The following is a 19,737-nucleotide window of genomic DNA, read 5'->3' as shown; positions in this document are numbered from 1 at the left end:
GGCCCGGGCCATAGAGGTGTGGGGAGAGCGGAGGCGCGCTAACGCTGAGGCTCGCCTGCTTCAGTCAGCGCGATTGCACGGACTTGCAGGCGAGCCAGCGTGCGCGAAGGGAGCCGGGGGGGAGGTGGTTGGAGGCGGAGCAGTGACGTCGCTGGGCCAATCGACCGCGACGCACTGATGTCAATGTCACGGCGCCGTGACGTTGACGCTGCTGAAGGCTGATTGGATGTTTTCAGCCGACAGCGCGCTGAAAAACAGCTTGGCGCTCGGCTGAAAACTCCAAAGCCTGAGCACGACTGCGGACGCTCGCGTGAGCCCCTTCTCAAAGCATCCTCATTGAGGATGCAGGGGCTCAGCGCTGAGCGTCCGCACGCCTCAGCACAGCTGGTCCATCTATGGACGCAGCCTTACTTTACACAGGGTTTATTTACAGGGGTTAAATAATACAATAACAGGCCCACCGTCCCTTTAGTGCAAAACAATTTCTGAATATCCGCACTTGGAAATAAATGCTATATTCACATTGGATTGGAACTTTGGAAAATAATTCACCCATCTCTATTTAAAGACATGAATATATTTTTGTGCATACAAAGTGTGTTTGGAAAATGAGTCTGCAGGTGGTGTGATTATCTTTCTTATCTCTGTCTAGCACCAATCAAAATTCTGTATTTATACAGGATTTATAAAAGGAACCCATAATTGAATCAAGAAAGTGAATCACACACAGCTTTTACATTTTCAGTGCTTTCTAAAATGAGGTCAATTAGTTACAGGCTGCAGCGCTATGGGTTTGGCATTGATGGGGTTAAGGCAGCATTCTGGTCTAAATGCAGTTGTTGTATTTACAGTAGCTGTCTTTAGATGTTGTTTTTTTCTACACTATCCTTTGTAGTCTAATGTGCAGAACTACAAAAAATGCAAGGATGGGCGGTTCCCGAACCGGAATACCCAGGGATCCAGATAATCAGAACCACAAGTCAAAACAAAACCTTGTCTGCCTCAGGCTTGAATCTCCTGATATTTCCCCCTCAATAGAAAACACTCCTCCTCTTTTGCCCTGTCCCTATATGACTTGAAGGGGAAAGGAGAGGGAGGGTTCGGTAGGCAATGCAGCATTTGTAGTGCAGCTGCACACAGAATGTTTTTTAAAAAGAAAGAGAGAGAAAGAGAAAGAGAGAGAGAGAGGGGGGGGAAATAGAGGAGGGAGGGGGGGAAATAGAGGAGGGAGGGGGGGGAGAGAGAGGAGGGGAGGGGGGAGAGAGAGGAGGGGAGGGGGGGAGAGAGAGGAGGGGAGGGGGGGAGAGAGAGGAGGGGAGGGGGGAGAGAGAGGAGGGGAGGGGGGGAGAGAGAGGAGGGGAGGGGGGGAGAGAGAGGAGGGGAGGGGGGGGAGAGAGAGGAGGGGAGGGGGGGGAGAGAGAGGAGGGGAGGGGGGGGGAGAGAGAGGAGGGGAGGGGGGGAGAGAGAGGAGGGGAGGGGGGAGAGAGAGGAGGGAGGGGGGGGAGAGAGAGGAGGGAGGGGGGGGGAGAGAGAGGAGGGAGGGGGGGGAGAGAGAGGAGGGAGGGGGGGGAGAGAGAGGAGGGAGGGGGGGAGAGAGGAGGGAGGGGGGGGAGAGAAAGAGGAGGGAGGGGGGGGGGAGAGAGAGGAGGAGGGGGGGAGAGAGAGGAGGGAGGGGGGGAGAGAGAGGAGGGAGGGGGGGGAGAGAGAGGAGGGAGGGAGGGGGGGGAGAGAGAGGAGGGAGGGAGGGGGGGGAGAGAGAGGAGGGAGGGGGGGGAGAGAGAGGAGGGAGGGGGGAGAGAGAGGAGGGAGGGGGGGAGAGAGAGGAGGAGGGGGGGAGAGAGAGGAGGGAGGGGGGGAGAGAGGAGGGAGGGGGGGAGAGAGAGGAGGGAGGGGGGGAGAGAGAGGAGGGAGGGGGAGAGAGGAGGGAGGGGGGGAGAGAGAGGAGGGAGGGGGGTAGAGAGGAGGGAAGGGGGGAGAGAGAGGAGGGAGGGGGGAGAGAGAGGAGGAGGGGGGGGAGAGAGAGGAGGGAGGGGGGAGAGAGAGGAGGGAGGGGGGAGAGAGAGGAGGGAGGGGGGAGAGGGAGAGGGGGGGAGAGAGAGGAGGAGGGGGGGGAGAGAGAGGAGGGAGGGGGGGAGAGAGAGAAGGGAGGGGGGGGAGAGAGAGAAGGGAGGGGGGGGAGAGAGGAGGGAGGGGGGAGAGAGAGGAGGGAGGGGGGAGAGAGAGGAGGGGGGGGAGAGAGAGGAGGGGGGGAGAGAGAGGAGGGAGGGGGGAGAGAGAGGAGGGGGGAGAGAGAGGAGGGGGGGAGAGAGAGGAGGGGGGAGAGAGAGGAGGGGGGAGAGAGAGGAGGGGGGGGAGAGAGAGGAGGGGGGGAGAGAGAGGAGGGAGGGGGGAGAGAGAGGAGGGGGGAGAGAGAGGAGGGGGGGAGAGAGAGGAGGGGGGAGAGAGAGGAGGGGGGGAGAGAGGAGGGAGGGGGAGAGAGAGAGGAGGGGGGGAGAGAGAGGAGGGGGAGAGAGAGGAGGGGGTGGATAGAGAGGAGGGGGGGGAGAGAGGAGGGAGGGGGAGAGAGAGGAGGGGGGGAGAGAGAGGAGGGGGGGAGAGAGGATGGAGGGGGGAGAGAGAGGAGGGGGGGAGAGAGGAGGGAGGGGGAGAGAGAGGAGGGAGGGGATGAGAGAGAGGAGGGAGGGGGAGGGGGGAGAGAGAGGAGGGGGGAGAGAGAGGAGGGGGGGAGAGAGAGGAGAGGGGGGGAGAGAGAGGAGGGGGGGGAGAAAGAGGAGGGAGGGGGGAGAGAGAAGAGGGAGGGGAGAGAGAGAGATAGAGGGAGAGGAGGGAGGGGGAGAGAGAGAGAGAAAGAGAAGGGAGGGAGAGAGAGAGAGCTTAAAGTAGTACAGCGCTCCCGTTCGCGGTCTGCGCACTCGCGCGGATCTCCCATTATGCGTGCGCATTCCCGCTCCCTAGTCTTCCGTCAGGGGACTCGTGCCCCTCAGCGTGCCTCCATCCCCTCACCTGCTTCCTCCGCTCCTTCTCCCTCTCCTGCCCTTCAGCCGAGCACCTCCTCCGTGATGCTTCCCCCACGCTCTGGCACTCGCGTGTTGCGCGCACGTGACCACGTTACAGAGGGCGCGCGCACCCGCTCTACTTACCAATCCTCCCCTGATACTGGTTCTGCCCCTCAGAGCTTACAGGCCATTACCTTAGATTACCTCCCTGTCTCCGCCCCTACTCTCACACACCTATCCCTGCAAGCACCAAGACAAACCCCTGCTCCTCCCCTTCCTGCTATTTGTCCTCCCTCCTTTATAACCCCACTCTACCCTCTGCTTCCTCGCTCTGCATAGCTTTCCTGTAGCTCCTGTGTGTGCAGTGTCTATGCCCAGCTCCCTTGTCTATTTCAGCTCTGGTTACTGTCCCTGCCCTTGTTTGGATTCCCTTGGTTTGAACTTGAACTCTGCTTTGGACTTTGACTACGCTGCCTTCTCTTGCCCTTGAACCTTGGCTTTCGGACATTACTACGCTGCTCTCTCCTATCCATGGACTCTGGCACTTGGACAACTACCTTCCGTCATCTGGCGCCCTGGACTCAGTAAGTATAACGTACCCTTTCTCACCAGGCCTGGCAACGCAATCACCACACTCCGGGCATGCCCTCACTGCTGTGGGTGCGTGTTATTCCCTTACCCACCTCAGTACTGGGAACTGGCCAGGTCTGCGGCATACAGGCGTTACATTATGCAGAGCCCAACAAATGCAGACCACCCTGAGGTGGGCCAAGGTGTTACTATGGAACATTGGCAATTCTTGAGCAATCAACTCACTGATGTCACTGAGAAACTTTCTACTCTATCCCTCCGGGAATCACCTGTGACACCACCTACCCCGACCCCGTTACCTCTAAACAATCCGGGACCACGTATTCCACCCCCCAACCGGTATGACGGGGACCCCCTCGCCTGTCGTGGATTCCTGAACCAGTGCGAGGTCCAATTCGAAATGTCCCCATCCCACTTCCTTACTGTGTCACAATCTGAAATCTTGGGAACAAAATTTCAGGATAATGGTTACAGTAGTCATCTTATTAATGAGTCCTTTAAAAAGGTCTGGACAATGGATCGTGTGACCCTTTTAAACAAATCAAAGGAAAACTGATTCAGTCCAGTTTCATTGCTAAAAATAGAATGGGAGCTAATGAGCATTCAGCACCGAGGTTCATTACAACATTTAATCAATCTCATAAATGGAATAGATGAGGATACAAGGTGGTATGGAGGTAGAATGAGGGCAAGTGCAAGTTTGACAAGCAGTGAGACACCCATAGTAAATACAGATAATACTAGAAAACTTCTAAAGACTAAACCAAGTGGGAGCAGAAAGGAAGGAGCAGATAAGATAATAGTACAGGCAAAAAAAAAAACTTAAATGCATGCTTGCTAATGCAAGAAGCCTGAGAGATAAAATGGGGAAGCTTGAATTAATAGCTGCAAGGGAGCAGTATGATATCATAGGCATTACTGAAACATGGTGGGATCAAACTCATGACTGGACAGGTAATTTAGAGGGTTATTCTGTTTTTCGGAAGGATCGAACAAATACTGTAGAAGGGGAGGTGGAGTAGGTTTATATGTTAAACCGGATCTAAAACCTATTATAAGGGATGATGTCTATGAAGGGAATGATGAAAATGTAGAGACTTTGTGGATAGAAATTAGCAGTGGAGGTAAAACTATAAAGAAAATATTTTTGGGACTATGCTATAAACCACCAAATATCTGTGAGATTGAGGAAGCTAAAATACTTTTGCAAATGGAGAAGGCATCAAAACTGGGTCATGTTTGCATAATGGGGGATTTTAATTATCCAGACATAGACTGGGGCAATCAGATTAGGGTTACAACAAAAGTAAACAGGTTTTTGGGGGTGCTTAAAGACAATTATATGACCCAAATTATTGAGGAACCAACCAGGAGAGGGGTATTTCTGGATTTGGTCATATCAAACAATGTAGAAGTAATAACAAATATTCAAGTCCTGGAACATTTGGGTAACAGTGATCATAACATGGTCTCATTTGAAATAAATTATCAAAAAACAGATTACTTGGGTTCAACAAAGACCTTAAACTTTAGAAAGGCAGATTTTAATAAACTGAGGTCTAATCTAGTAGTAATACAATGTGATTATGTTTTTACAGGGAAAATGTAGAAGATAAATGGGCAGTCTTTAAAACATTGTTAGAAAAGCATACTTATCATTGTATATACCCTTGGGTAATAAGTATAAAAGAAATAAGTCAAAACCAATATGGCTAAATAAACAGGTAGGGGAGGAAATGGACAAGAAGAGGAAGGCGTTTAGATTCTTTAAGTAAGAAAGGACAGAAACTTCGTATCAGAATTATAAGGAATGTAACACTTTAAGTACCTTAATAACAAAAAAATGAGAAAAGAAAATATAGGACCCTTTCAGTGTGAGATGGGAAGGCAGATTATTGGAGATAAAGGAAAAAGCAGATGTATTAAACAAATTCTTTGCCTCTGTGTTTACCAGGGAAGAATCAAGTTCAATAGTAGTGCCGCAGGAGGAAGCCACAACCTCCATATTAATGAACAATTGGTTAACTGAGGAAGAAGTTCATAAGCGACTTGAAAAAATTAAAGTAAATAAGGCACCTGGCCCCGATGGCATACATCCAAGATTTCTCAAGGAGTTAAGCTCAGTAATAGCAAAACCATTATATTTAATATTCAAGGACCATTTCCACAGGCTCAGTACCACAAGATTGGCGTAAAGCAGATGTGGTGCCTATATTTAAAAAGGGAGCTAGATCACAACCAGGAAATTACAGACCTGTAAGCCTGACTTCAATAGTAGGGAAACTACTTGAAGTTTAATACGGGATAATAACCTTATTTGTTTCTTTGAGGAGGTAAGTAGGAATTTAGACCAGGGTAAGGCAGTTGATGTGGTCTACTTAGATTTTGCAAAGGCTTTTGATACGGTTTCACACAAGAGGTTGGTGTACAAAATAAAGAAAATTGGACTCAGTAATAATATATGCACCTGGATTGAAAACTCGTTAAAGGACAGACAACAGAGGGCTGTCATAAATGGAACTTTTTCAGGTTGGGCTAAAGTCGTGAGTGGAGTACCTCGGGGATCGGTACTGGAATCCCTGCTTTTTAAGTTGTTTATTAATAACCTTGAGGTTGGCATCGAGAGCAAAGTCTCCATCTTTGCTGATGATAATAAATTGTGTAAGGTAATAGAATCAGAGCAGGATGTAATTTCTTTTCAGAAGGACTTGGAGAGACTGGAAATGTGGGCAGGTAAATGGCAGATGTGGTTTAATACAGATAAATGTAAGTTTATGCATTTGGGATGCAAGAATGAAAAGGCAATTTACAAATTAAATGGAGATATATTGGGGGAATCCTTGATGGAGAAGGATTTAGGAGTGCTAGTAGACAGCAGGCTTAGCAATAGTGCCCAATGTCATGCAGTAGCTGCAAAGGCAAACAAGATCTTATCTTGCATCAAACGGGCAATGGATGGAAGGGAAGTAAACATAATTATGCCCCTTTACAAAGCATTAGTAAGACCACACCTTGAATATGGAGTACAATTTTGGGCACCAATCCTAAGAAAATACATTATGGAACTAGAGAGAGTGCAGAGAAGAGCCACCAAATTAATAAAGGGGATGGACATTCTAACTTATGAGGAGAGGCTAGCTAAATTACATATATTTACATTAGAAAAGAGGCGTCTAAGAGGGAATATTATAACTGTATACAAATATATTCAGGGACAATACAAGGAGCTTTCAAAAGAACTATTCCTCCCACGGGCAGTACAATGGACTCGGGCCCATCCCTTAAGGTTGGAGGAAAGGAAATTTCACCAGCAACAAAGGAAAGGGTTCTTTACAGTAAGGGCAGTTAAAATGTGGAATTCATTACCCATGGAGACTGTGATGGCAGATACAATAGATTTGTTCAAAAAAAGGTTGGACATCTTTTTAGATGGGAAAGGTATACAGGGATATACCAAATAAGTATACATGGGAAGGATGTTGATCCAGGGATTAATCCGATTGCCAATTCTTGGAGTCAGGAAGGAATTAATTTTTCCCCTTAATGGGGTTTTTTGTTTGCCTTCCTCTGGATCAATAAGTAAGTATAGATATAGGATAAAGTATCTGTTGTCTAAATTTAGCATAGGTTGAACTTGATGGACGGAAGTCTTTTTTCAACCTCATCTACTATGTAACTATGTAACTATAAAGCTATCCTGTCAATTCTAAATAAACACTGGAATATTCTGTTGTGTGACCCACAATTAGGGCAAATTTTACCAAAAGAGGTTCCAGCCCTTTATAGGAAAGCGTGGAGCCTTAAGGGCACCCTGGCTCCAAGCAAAATTTTACAAGAGTGTCCTGTTCCAAGTGCCGCTCTTGCTAAATGTGGCAATTATAGTTGTGGTCAAGGCCGATGAATTACGTGTGAACATCTTGTCCAAGCATCTAGTTTTACCTCACATATTAAAGGTGGTATTTGTAAGGTAAAATCAAACATTAACTGCTTGCTTACAGTACATGTTATCATGTAGTTGTGGTCCACAATACGTGGGCCGTACTATCAGACCTGCAGTACTGTATGAGAACACGGCTCCATGAACATAGGCATAATGTTATTAATGGTAATAATGCACATAGTGTGTCACGTAATTTCAAGCTAGTTCACAATAAGGATCCGGGTTCATTATACATCATTGGACTCGAACAAATTTCACCCCTTACTTTAGGGGGTGATAGATTTAGAATATTGTGTAAGAGAGAAAATGTATGGATCTACCGGTTGGGCACATTAGCCCCTGGTGGATTCAATGAATGTATTGATACTAGCACGTTAATATAATATTTGTAATCAGGCTTGTTGCTGTTTCTGTACCCTGTTCACTCTCTCTTGTCCAGAGGTTTTATTTTAACATTTTCATGTTAACATTTTTACAGTTTTTACATTTTTTAGCTTTTTTAAATTGATGATATAGTTATATGTACCCACCTAATTTGTCTCTGGGTACAGTAACTTTGTGTATTATATAGATTGCAGTATAGTTCAGTTTTATCTTTTTAAGTATTCATGTTGCTAGGTCCCTCCCATCCTCATTGTGATTCTGGTTGGTCCCCCCTTCTCCACACCATAAATCCTCTATGAATTCTGTTTGTTTATGTATTATCTATTTGTATATGTTGTTTGCGTGTTCTTTTATATTTTGTTCATAGTTGTTATTAATGAAATTTATTATCATCAGTCTGTATGTGCTATGAATATATTTGTCTAACCTCGGGCGTAGCGCTGGAGAGATCTCTCATTGGTGTTCTAGCATTTAGACACCAATTAGCATACTGTTGAAAGGCAGCCCGATTGGCGTGATTTCTTCAGCCTAACAACGGGAGTACTTGACGTCTGCCCTAATTTACAGCCTCTGAAGAAGTCGCAGTACACGACGAAACGCATAAGAGACTGGCCGGAGCGAGCCGTGTTTTCAATTCAGGTGCAAGCGGTTTCTGTCCGTTTCTATCTGGTATTGGGACGTGTACCACCGTCTGACAGGATAGCTGCACCAGAAGAGCTATGGATTCAGTTTGCTGATGATTCCTGATAGTTTTGGCGGTGATATTTGTCTTTCACCATTATCACCCAGCAAACAGCTGTCATTTCCCAGAATCCCTTGCGGCAGTGGAAGTGCTGTGTGCTGGGTGATAATGGTGAAAGACAGGGTTGCAGACCTGTCTAAGACATGCAAATGAGACTACAGTAATATTTACAGTTGCTTTATGCTTTACTGTGGAGGGTTTTAGTCACTTTTTTTACCCACCATAACCTTAATAGTCGTGGTGATTACCTACTCTTATCTCATTTGAGCAAATGTCAGCAAGCCAACCTCACACTGATGATACCCATCAAGGTTGAAACATGTCTGTGAGTGGGTTAACTGACTTTGCATCTCCCAAGTCCTTGCTTAAAAGCTGTGTTTAAAGCAGCATGCATTGACTAAGGGTTGCTCAAGTAATGTGAGCATGAGATAAAAAGTGGCACTGTGTGCTCATTTGCATGTCATTTCCCAGAATCCCTTGCTGCAGTGGAAGTGCTGTTTGCTGGGTGATAATGGTGAAAGACAGGGTTGCAGACCTGTCTAAGACATGCAAATGAATATACAGGAATATTTTCAGTTGCTTTATGCTTTACTGTGGAGGGTTTTAGTCACTTTTTTTACCCACCATAACCTTAATAGTCGTATATATATATATATATATATATATATATATATATATATAATTTTTTTGTGATATCTGCATCACTTTGCAGTATCTTTGTGTCCCATATTAAGGCAGGAAACTCTAAGGCCCGGGCCATAGAGGTGTGGGGAGAGCGGAGGCGCGCTAACGCTGAGGCTCGCCTGCTTCAGTCAGCGCGATTGCAAAAGGTATATCATGAATACTTAGATGTCTTCAATAAAACTCAGGCCGAAGTACTACCTCCTCATCGCCTTTACGACTGTCCCATTGATTTGATTCCTGGAACCATTCTCCCCAAATCTAAATCTTATCCCTTATCTGTGCCCGAGACGGAGGCAATGACAGCCTACATCCAGGATACTCTTAAAAAAGGGTTCATCTGGAATTCTACCTCCCCCGCCGGCTTCTTCTTCGTGAAGAGGATGGCTCTCTAAGACCCTGTATCGACTTTCATGGGCTAAACAAAAGCACCGTTGTCAAGGATTGGACTTCGGCTGAAGTGGATCCCAGTGGCAGGAACAGCAGGGAGCGAAGTAGGAGTCACAAGCAGAGATCAGAGGCAGGCGGCAGGTAGCGAAGTCAGGAAACAAGCAGGGGTCCAAGGCAGGCGGTAGGTAGCGAAGTCAGGAAACAAGCAGGGGTCCAAGGCAGGCGGCAGGTAGCGAAGTCAGGAAACAAGCAGAGGTCGGCAACGAGGAAACTGGAACAGGATGATAGCAATAGCTAGGACAGCAGTAAACACAGGAACCTTGCAGGAGCTAGGAACCAGTATAAACAGGCAAGGGAGGAACAGGAAAGGGAGGTTTATATAGGCAGGCTGAGAGGTGGAGCACAGGTGCAGAGGTGTCAGGTAGCAGAGTCTGGAATGTTCCTTAGTTTAGCAGCAGCAATCCCGGTGGACAAGTATAGGTACTGCAGGCTAGAACAAGACATAGAGAGTGGCAGCAGTCCCGGTGGCCAAGCATGGGTACAGCAGGCTAGAGAATATGACAACCGTAAAGAACCGGTACCCCTTGCCGTTGATTTCTTAACTTTTCGACCGTTTACAAGGAGCCTCCATTTTCTACAAACTCGATTTAAGAGGAGCCTACAACCTCCTTCGTGTAAGAGAAGGGGTCAAATGGAAAACCACGTTTAACACGCATTTGTAACATTACGAGTACTTAGTGATGCCATTTGGCCTTTGCAATGCTCCTGCTGTATTCCAAGAGTTCATGAATGATATCTTCCGGGACGTGTTGGGTACGTTCGTCATCGTATATTTGGACGACATCCTCATTTTCTCCAAAAGCCTGGAGGAGAACGTTCAGCATACCAAATTGGTTCTCTCTTGGCTTCGTGCTAATCGCTTCTACGTGAGAATGGAGAAATGGAGAAATGTTTATTCCATCAATCTTCCACAGCCTTCTTGGGCTATATAATTTCTATCAAAGGCTTTACTATGGACCACATGAGAAATTGAAGTCAGTACTCGATTGACCGTTAACGAACTCTCGCAAGGCCGTGCAGCGCTTCCTTGGCTTTGCCAATTACTATCGTAAATGATCCGTAACTTCTCTACTATTGCTCTACCAATCACTGCTCTCACCAAGAAAGGTCTGATCCGACTGTTTGGTCTCCTTAAGCCATCAAAGCCTTTGACTTTCTCAAAGGAGCATTTGTGTCCGCCCCTATCCTTTGGCATCCAGATACTTCCCTTCCTTTCACTCTCGAAGTAAATGCCTCGGATGTGGGAGCCGGCGCAGTGCTTTCTCAGAGATCCTACCCACAGGAAAAACTATCCGTGTGGATTGTTTTCCAGAAAATTTTCTTCAGCCGAGAGAAATTATGATGTCGGGAACCGCGAGCTGCTGGCCATCAAGTTGGCTCTCCAGGAATGGAGACATCTCCTCGAAGGTACCAAAGAGCCAGTGGCCATCCTCACTGATCACAAAAACTTATTCTACATCGAGGGGGCTCGTCGTTTGGAATCCCGTCAAGCTCGTTGGGCCTTGTTCTTTTCTAGGTTCAATTATACTATTTCTTACATTCCGGGCACCAAAAACATCAAGGGCGATGCTCTATCTCATTAGTTCTCCACCGAGAACGAATCTAATGAATCCTCAGAGTCAATTGTTCCTGCTAAGTGTTTTATTGCCGCCAACAATTTTGATATCTTGGACGAAATCAATAAAGCCCAGGCTCATGTTACAAGGAGATTTAAGGTGCCAGAGGGACGGTTGTACGCTGCTCCGCATTTCCGCCACAAGATTCTTCTATGGGGACATTCGTCTAGAGCGGCTGGTCATCCAGGCTACAAACGAACTGTAGATCTCATCAAACTGACCTTTTGGTGGCCTAAAATGAATAAGGACATTTTTGAGTTCACCAGGGCTTGTCCTGTCTGCGCCCAGAGCAAATCCGCCCGTCATAAACCTTCTGGTCTTCTCATGCCTCTTCCTATTCCAGAGCAACCTTGGAAACATATCTCCATGGACTTTATTGTAGAGCTTCCCAATTCTAAAATGATGAATACGATCCTTGTGGTTGTTGATAAGTTTTCTAAGCATACCCACTTTATACCCCTCAAGGGTCTTCCTAATTCAGCTACTTTAGCCGACGTTTTTTCCAAGGAAATTTTCAGATTACACGGTGTACCCATTTCCATTGTTTCTGACAGAGGTACTCAATTCATCTCTAAGTTTTGGCGAGCTTTTTCTCAAAGACTTGGCATTTCCCTTCTATTTTCCTCGGGTTATCACCCACAAACCAACGGGCAGACGGAGAGGATGAATTAGACGCTGGAACAGTATCTTAGATGCTTCGTGTCTGAATCGCAGGACAATTGGGTACACCTGTTACCCTGGGCTGAGTTTGCTATTAACTCATTAAAAAACGAATCCACACAAGAGTCGCCGTTTTTCATTAATTATGGATTCCACCCCAGCAGTCTTCCCCTCTCCTCCCTCCCCTCTGGTGTTCCCGCAGCAGATTCTCACATTTCCAGTCTTCAGAATTCCTGGAAAAGGATCACAAAAGCTTTGCGAAATTCCGTTCTAAGACAAAAGACGCAAGCGGATCGGCGACGCCAAGTGGGCCCTGAGTTCAAACCTGGAGACAGTTTGTGGCTATCTTCCAGGAATATAAACTCAAGACCCCTTCCCAGAAACTGGCCCAAAGGTTCTTAGGTCTTTTCAAAATTCTCGAAAGGATCAACCAGGTCGCATTCCGACTTGCACACTCTCCTACAATGAAGATCCCTTCGGTATTCCATGTATCTTTACTGAAACCTGTGATCCAGAATCTTCATTTTCCAGACCGTCCTCGGAGGCCTAATCCTGTCGTTATACAAGGACAACAAGAGTTTGAAATTCAATCCTTACTTGATTCTCATTGGTCCCGGGGCAAACTCCAGTTCCTCGTACACTGGAAAGGTTATGGACCGGAGGAGCGCTCCTGGATACCTTCTCACCACGTCCATGCCCCAACTCTCCTCAGGCAGTTCCGTTGGAAGTTCCCTCATAAACCTTGGGGGGACCGTCCGGAGTCCGATCCTCAAGGGGGGGATACTGTAACGGATCGGGGGACTCGCTCTTCCCAGCGTGTCCCCGTCACCTTGGTCCCTTCGGCTAGCCCCTCCCTTCCTCTGTCTTCTCGATCCCTGCCCCACTCCCTTGCAGTGCGCTCAGCGCGCTCCCATTAGCGGTCCGCGCACTCGCGCCATTCTCCTATTATGCGCGTGTTCCCGTTCCCTGGTCTCCCGTCAGGGGACTTGTGCCCCTCGGCGTGCCTCCGTCCCCTCACCTGCTTCCTCCATTCCTTCTCCTTCTCCTGCCCTTCAGCCGAGCACCTCCCCCGCGATGCTTCCCCCACGCTCTGGCACTCGTGTGTTGCGCGCACGTATCCACGTTACAGAGGGCGCGCGCACCTGTTCTATTTACCAATCCTCCCCTGATACTTGTTACACCCCTCAGAGCTTACAGGCCATTAACCTAGATTACCTCCCTGTCTCCTCCCGTACTCGCACACACCTATCCCTGCAAGCTCCCAGACAAACCCCTGCTCCTCCCCTTCCTGCTATTTGTCCTCCCTCCTTTATAACCCCACTCTACCCTCTGCTTCCTCGCTCTGCATAGCTTTCCTGTAGCTCCTGTGTGTGTAGTGTCTATGCCCAGCTCCCCTGTCTATTTCAGCTCTGGTTCCTGCCCCGGCCCTTTTTTGGATTCCCTTGGTTTGAACTTGAACTTTGTTTTGGACTTTGACTACGCTGCCTTCTCTTGCCCTTGAACCTTGGCTTTCGAACATTACTATGCTGCTCTCTCCTATCCCTGGACTCTGGCACTTGGACAACTGCCTTCTGTCCTCTGGCGCCCCGGACTCAGCAAGTATAACGTTAACCCTTTCTCACCAGGCCTGGCAACGCAATTATCACACTCCGGGCACGCCCTCACTGCTGTGGGTGCATGTTATACCCTCACCCACCTCAGTACTGGGGACTGGCCAGGTCTGTGGGCATACAGGCGTTACAGTTATATATTTTAATTTTAAAATGTAAAAATCATCTCTGCAGGAAAATAATTATAGCAATCATTCGGCCTCTTAGGTCACTTGTAATCAAATAACAAAAAGAATTAGAAAAATGTTAAAAATATATATATATTGCTTTAATGAATACACACAAAACAAAAGGAGTGGATAACGCCATTAAAAAAGAACAAATTAAACAATATAAAAGCAATAATATGCAAAAAAAAAAGTAAACTACAAATCTCTAAGCACTCCTACAGAGACACACAATGCAAGTCAATGCAGAGAAAAGGAAAGCAGGGGGGGAGAAAGTGGAATAAAAGACAAATATAAACAAAAGCACCAAAAGGGAGGAAAATAAAATTACTACCTATCAGGGAAAAAATAGTAGGGAACAGAAACTAAATGTGTAAAGGGACAATGTTTTGTGGAATAATGAGCCCTTCTACTGACACGTTGCTCTGGGACCCTGGCAGACTATGGTACTTCCCTTTTTCAGGTCCAACTTGTGGAAATCTTATAACAGACAAAGCTTCAGTGAGTCCCCCTGTCAGAAACCGCAAGTCCTCGATGGCCACTTGTGTTCTGTATACAGAATGGCATTACGGTTGGATAACACTATCTGACAACTTTCTGCTCTGTTTGCATTTTGAAGCTTCATGGATTTTAACTGTGATGAACAAGAGTTTGCACAGAGAAAGCCCCATTCTTCCTCCTTACTAATTTTTATTGACTGTAATAGAAACAGGGTGGGTTAGATGTGGAATTAGTGAATAACATGGGGATGGGTCACCAGTCTTGAAGAAAAATAAAGGATTTTTGTCACATGACCGTTTCAGTGTCAGCATACACCTTCTTCAGGACTTCACAACAATAAATACAGACCTATTGTATCACATTGTGTAACACTTGTATTGAAACATTGAAGCAAATGCAGAGCATCTATCTCTAAACGTTCTGACAAATTGTTTTGCTCAAGTTAGGAAAAACCCTAATGCAGTCAGTGAATATTGATGCAGCTCTGTGGCATGGCTGGTATATAAATGATCCCTAAATGTTCTAACACATTTTTAAGCAGTATTTGTCACGGGTAGCTAGAATGAAACATAGTTAATATCAGTTTTTGGTTTTCTGTGATTTATTATGAGTATGCAAACACTTTAATTTGCAGTGATAAGTACCTCTGACCTTTCTACAGCTAACAGGTTGTGGATGGCACTAGAGGCAGATCCCACCTTTGGACATGCACAGTCCAACAGGTTTCATCTTTACTTTCCATTCTTCATAAAGTATCATTGCCACATAATTGAATAAAATCATGTATGTTTTTTTCAACACCAGTGTGCCGTCCCCTTTTTATTTACTTTGGATCTACGGTACAGTATGCAGATGGAGCTGCTGCTAAATTTGAGCAACCGGCTTATTATACACTAATTCTATTACTTTCAAGGTGTGTACATCCATTTGTATTACGTTGTAAAAGTAAACTCTTCGTAGATAACCTCCCCCCTCGTTCAGAGACACGGGTGAAAATAAAATATTTTGAAGTGAAACTTCCTTAGTGGCACCTCATTCGAACTGGGGCAAAAATGGATTGTGGAGACAGAAATGAAACGGATGTGATGTCAGTGCTGGCAGTTGAGGCCGGGCTGTGTTCTGGCTCAGCCCGACCCCAACACTGACATCACACCCGCTCCACAAATCAGATGCGGCGGCGGCGGCGATAGCTGCCGGCGCCGCTCCTAACGGCCGCTGCTCCCCCCACATGGCTGATGACATATGCGGCGGCGGCGATAGCCGCCGGCGCCGCTCCTAACGGCCGCCATTCCCCCCGCACATCCGCTGCCAAGCCGCGCATGCTCAGTAATCATGGGGACAGGAGGAAAGCCACGCATGCGCAGAAGCGGTTGGCAGCGGCGCCGTTCCCTGCCCACTGCCACGGCTGTTGACATGTGTTGCCGTTCCCCGTCTGCTGCCCGGGACAGCAGAGACCGCCCGACCGGGACAGCCCCCCCCCCCACCCTTTCCTAACCCGAATGGGACCTCCCTCCCAGCCCACACATGGGCCCGCCTAACTTCCACTACTGCTGCCATGCCGCGCATGCGCAGAAGCGGCGCCATTCAGCCCTCCAGTGACGCGGGCGTTTGCGGGCCCCCCAGGAAGCGGTGGTACAAAAACCCGGGCGCAACCCGCGCGGACCCCCCCCCCCCGGACCCCCCACACACTGACGGACCCCCCGGACCCCCCACACACTGACTGACCCCCCCACACACTGACTGACCCCCCCCGGACCCCCCCACACACTGACAGACCCCCCAGACCCACACACACACACTGACTGACCCCCCCAGACCCCCACACACACTGACTGACCCCCCCAGACCCCCACACATACTGACTGACCACCCCAGACCCCCACACACACTGACTGACCCCCTAGAGACCCACACACACTGACTGACCCCCCCAGACCCCCACACACACTGACTGACCCCCCCCAGACCGCCACACACACTGACTGACCCCCCCAGACCCCCAAACACACTGACTGACCACCCCAGACCCCCACACACACTGACTGACCCCCCAGAGACCCACACACACTGACTGACCCCCCCAGACCCCCACACACACTGACTGACCACCCCAGATCCCCCACACACACTGACTGACCCCCCAGAGACCCACACACACTGACTGAACCCCCCAGACCCCCACACACACTGACTGAACCCCCCAGACCCCCACACACACTGACTGAACCCCCCAGACCCCCACACACACTGACAGACCCCCACACACACTGCCTGATCCCCCCAGACTCCTACACACACTGCATGACCCCCCCAGACCCCCACACACACTGCCTGACCCCCCCAGACCCCCACACACACTGACCCCCCCAGAGCCCCACACACACTGACTGACCCCCCCAGACCCCCACACACTGACCCCCCCCAGACCCCCACACACACACAGTCACACGCACACTCAGTCACACACTCACAGTCACACATACACTCAGTCACACTCACAGTCACACGCACACTCAGTCACACTCACAGTCAGACGCACACTCACTCACAGTCAGACGCACAGTCACAGTCACACGCACACGCATAGTCACACGCACAGTCAAACGCACACGCTCAGTCACACGCACACGCTCAGTCACACGCACAATCTCAGTCACGCACACTCAGTCACACGCACACTCTCAGTCACACGCACACTCTCAGTCACACGCACACTATCAGTCACACGCACACTATCAGTCACACGCACACTCTCAGTCACACGCACACTCTCAGTCACACGCACACTCTCAGTCACACGCACACTCTCAGTCACACACACACTCTCAGTCACACACACACTGTCACACGCGGAATTCACACTTAGTGCAAATAGCTAATACAGGGGATGTGTGCCGAGCACACGCATAGTCACACGCACACGCTCAGTCACACGCACACGCTCAGTCACACGCACAATCTCAGTCACGCACACTCAGTCACACGCACACTCTCAGTCACACGCACACTCTCAGTCACACGCACACTCTCAGTCACACGCACACTCTCAGTCACACGCACACTCTGTCACACGCACACTCTGTCACACGCACACTCTGTCACACGCACACTATCAGTCACACGCACACTATCAGTCACACGCACACTCTCAGTCACACGCACACTCTGTCACACGCACACTCTCAGTCACACGCACACTATCAGTCACACGCACACTATCAGTCACACGCACACTCTCAGTCACACGCACACTCTCAGTCACACGCACACTCTCAGTCACACGCACACTCTCAGTCACACGCACACTCTCAGTCACACGCACACTCTCAGTCACACGCACACTCTCAGTCACACGCACACTCTCAGTCACACGCACACTCTCAGTCACACGCACACTATCAGTCACACGCACACTCTCAGTCACACGCACACTCTCAGTCACACGCACACTCTCAGTCACATGCACACTCTCAGTCACACGCACACTCTCAGTCACACGCACACTCTCAGTCACACACACACTCTCAGTCACACGCACACTGTCACACGCGGAATTCACACTTAGTGCAAATAGCTAATACAGGGGATGTGTGCCGAGCACGCGCATTCTAAGTCAAATTTATTTGCGTTTTGTCAATGAGATTGTATTTTGATTTTTAATTAAAACATCACCAACACCAACACAAATACAATTTCTGTGACAAAAGTCACAGAAGTTTCACTTACTATGCGCGTGCACAGCACACACAGCTTTTTTTTTTTGTTTCCAAAAGAAACCAAAACATTCAAATATTGCTTTAGGGCTGATTACTTTTGTTTAAGGAAGATAGCTTGTTAAACTACATAGAAAATGTTTTTATCAGGTGCACCACTAGCATACATCTCTTTATTTAAACAATGGAGTGTAATCAGCTCCTTAGAGAGATGCAATTTTCCTTAAATTATTTTTTTTACTTTGTATCTTGTGAAAATGATTGTGTTTTTTTATTTTTCTAAGGGATTACTTAATTCCAGCATATCAGCGAGTTATGTTTATCTGTTTGATTAATGATGGCTTTATAATTACTTTGCAAACAAAAGACAGAGTAAAGCTAATAATTTACCTGGGGGTTTAAGGACTGACAAACATTCTGTTCACAAAGACATTGTACTGTAAAGATTTTTTTTAAATTACATATTAAACCTAACACTGTTTTAGTTTACTTTGGTTCAAAGATGGACTGACTATTTAATCTCCATGCATTTTGTAGAAAAAAAAACAAACAAAACCCTTTTGAACCCTTTTGCAGCTAAAGGGTTAAGAAAGTGGCACCTTTATCTTACTCCCAAACAAAATGACAAGCTCACCTGTATCAATGACTTAGCCAGCTCGCCACTGCTTAACTGCAGAATGTTTCCCAAAAATGGAAGAGGTATGGTGGCAGAAGGCCCCTTGTGCAAAACTTCTTGAACCCCCTCAAAAAGATCAGGCAGGAGAGGCAAACGGCCAGAAGTAGAGTCCCAGCCCCCACCCAATCCATGGTTGGTTTAAATAATGAAGAGCACCTCACAAACTTAACAAGCTGTGATAGTAAACAAGACAATCTCTCCGTCTTTCAAATCCTTTGGAAATGACTCGAAGCTTGACAGCATTGGAATTTTATTTGGCTTCTTTATTTTGAGAGAGTTTGATCACAATGCCTGGATGAGTCAAATGTTTTCTGTGCCAGAGAAAGTCTGTAACACATTGTAAGCCCATAGCCATACCACTCATGAGTACATTCACATAGTTACATAGTAGATAAGGTTGAAAAAGACATGTCCATCAAGTTCAACCTACAGTATGCTAAATTTAGAGCACAGAAGCATATCCTATATTTGGGTTTACAGTATTTTGATATAAAGGAAGGCAAACAAAAAACCCCAATGCATCCTCTATTCAGGGAGAGTGTCTGTGTTCAGCCGCCCTCATTACTGCTTCGCTGACATATGGCTAATCCTCCCCTTGTCATAATCCGCACTTAATAGCACACTTTGCGATCTGCGCAACTCAACCGGGTCAACCGAGGGTATATGGAGCACCTGGTAGGACCCACACTAGTGGTTTTACCGCAGGAGAAGAAAACCTAGTCATGTCCCAAAGTACATCTTTACTATAATACAATCTATATCTATGGTGTCTGCACACTTCACCAACAGTCGCGTGTTCTTCCGTCAACTTGCCCGCTTCCAATCATGCTTCATCTCATCCAGCTCAGCAGCTGATTACACGAGTGAGGTTACATAGTTACATATATAGTTACATATATAGTTACATAGTAGATGAGGTTGAAAAAAGACGTACGTCCATCAAGTTCAACCTATGCTAAATTTAGACAACAGATACTTTATCCTATATTTATACTTACTTATTGATCCAG

The 19,737-nt window shown here is 47.6% G+C and overlaps 1 pseudogene; it reads right to left on the bottom strand.

Annotated features, from left to right (window-relative positions):
* LOC142498671 (cytochrome P450 2G1-like) overlaps window positions 1-19,150 on the bottom strand; it is a 121,315-nt pseudogene extending 102,165 nt beyond the window's left edge.
* Between the last annotated feature and the right edge of the window lie 587 nt (window positions 19,151-19,737).

Source organism: Ascaphus truei, chromosome 7, assembly GCF_040206685.1.
Source record: "Ascaphus truei isolate aAscTru1 chromosome 7, aAscTru1.hap1, whole genome shotgun sequence".
NCBI classification, from domain to species: Eukaryota; Metazoa; Chordata; class Amphibia; order Anura; family Ascaphidae; genus Ascaphus; species Ascaphus truei.
Note: the sequence above shows the minus strand (reverse complement) of the source record. Positions and strands in the feature narration are given on the sequence as shown.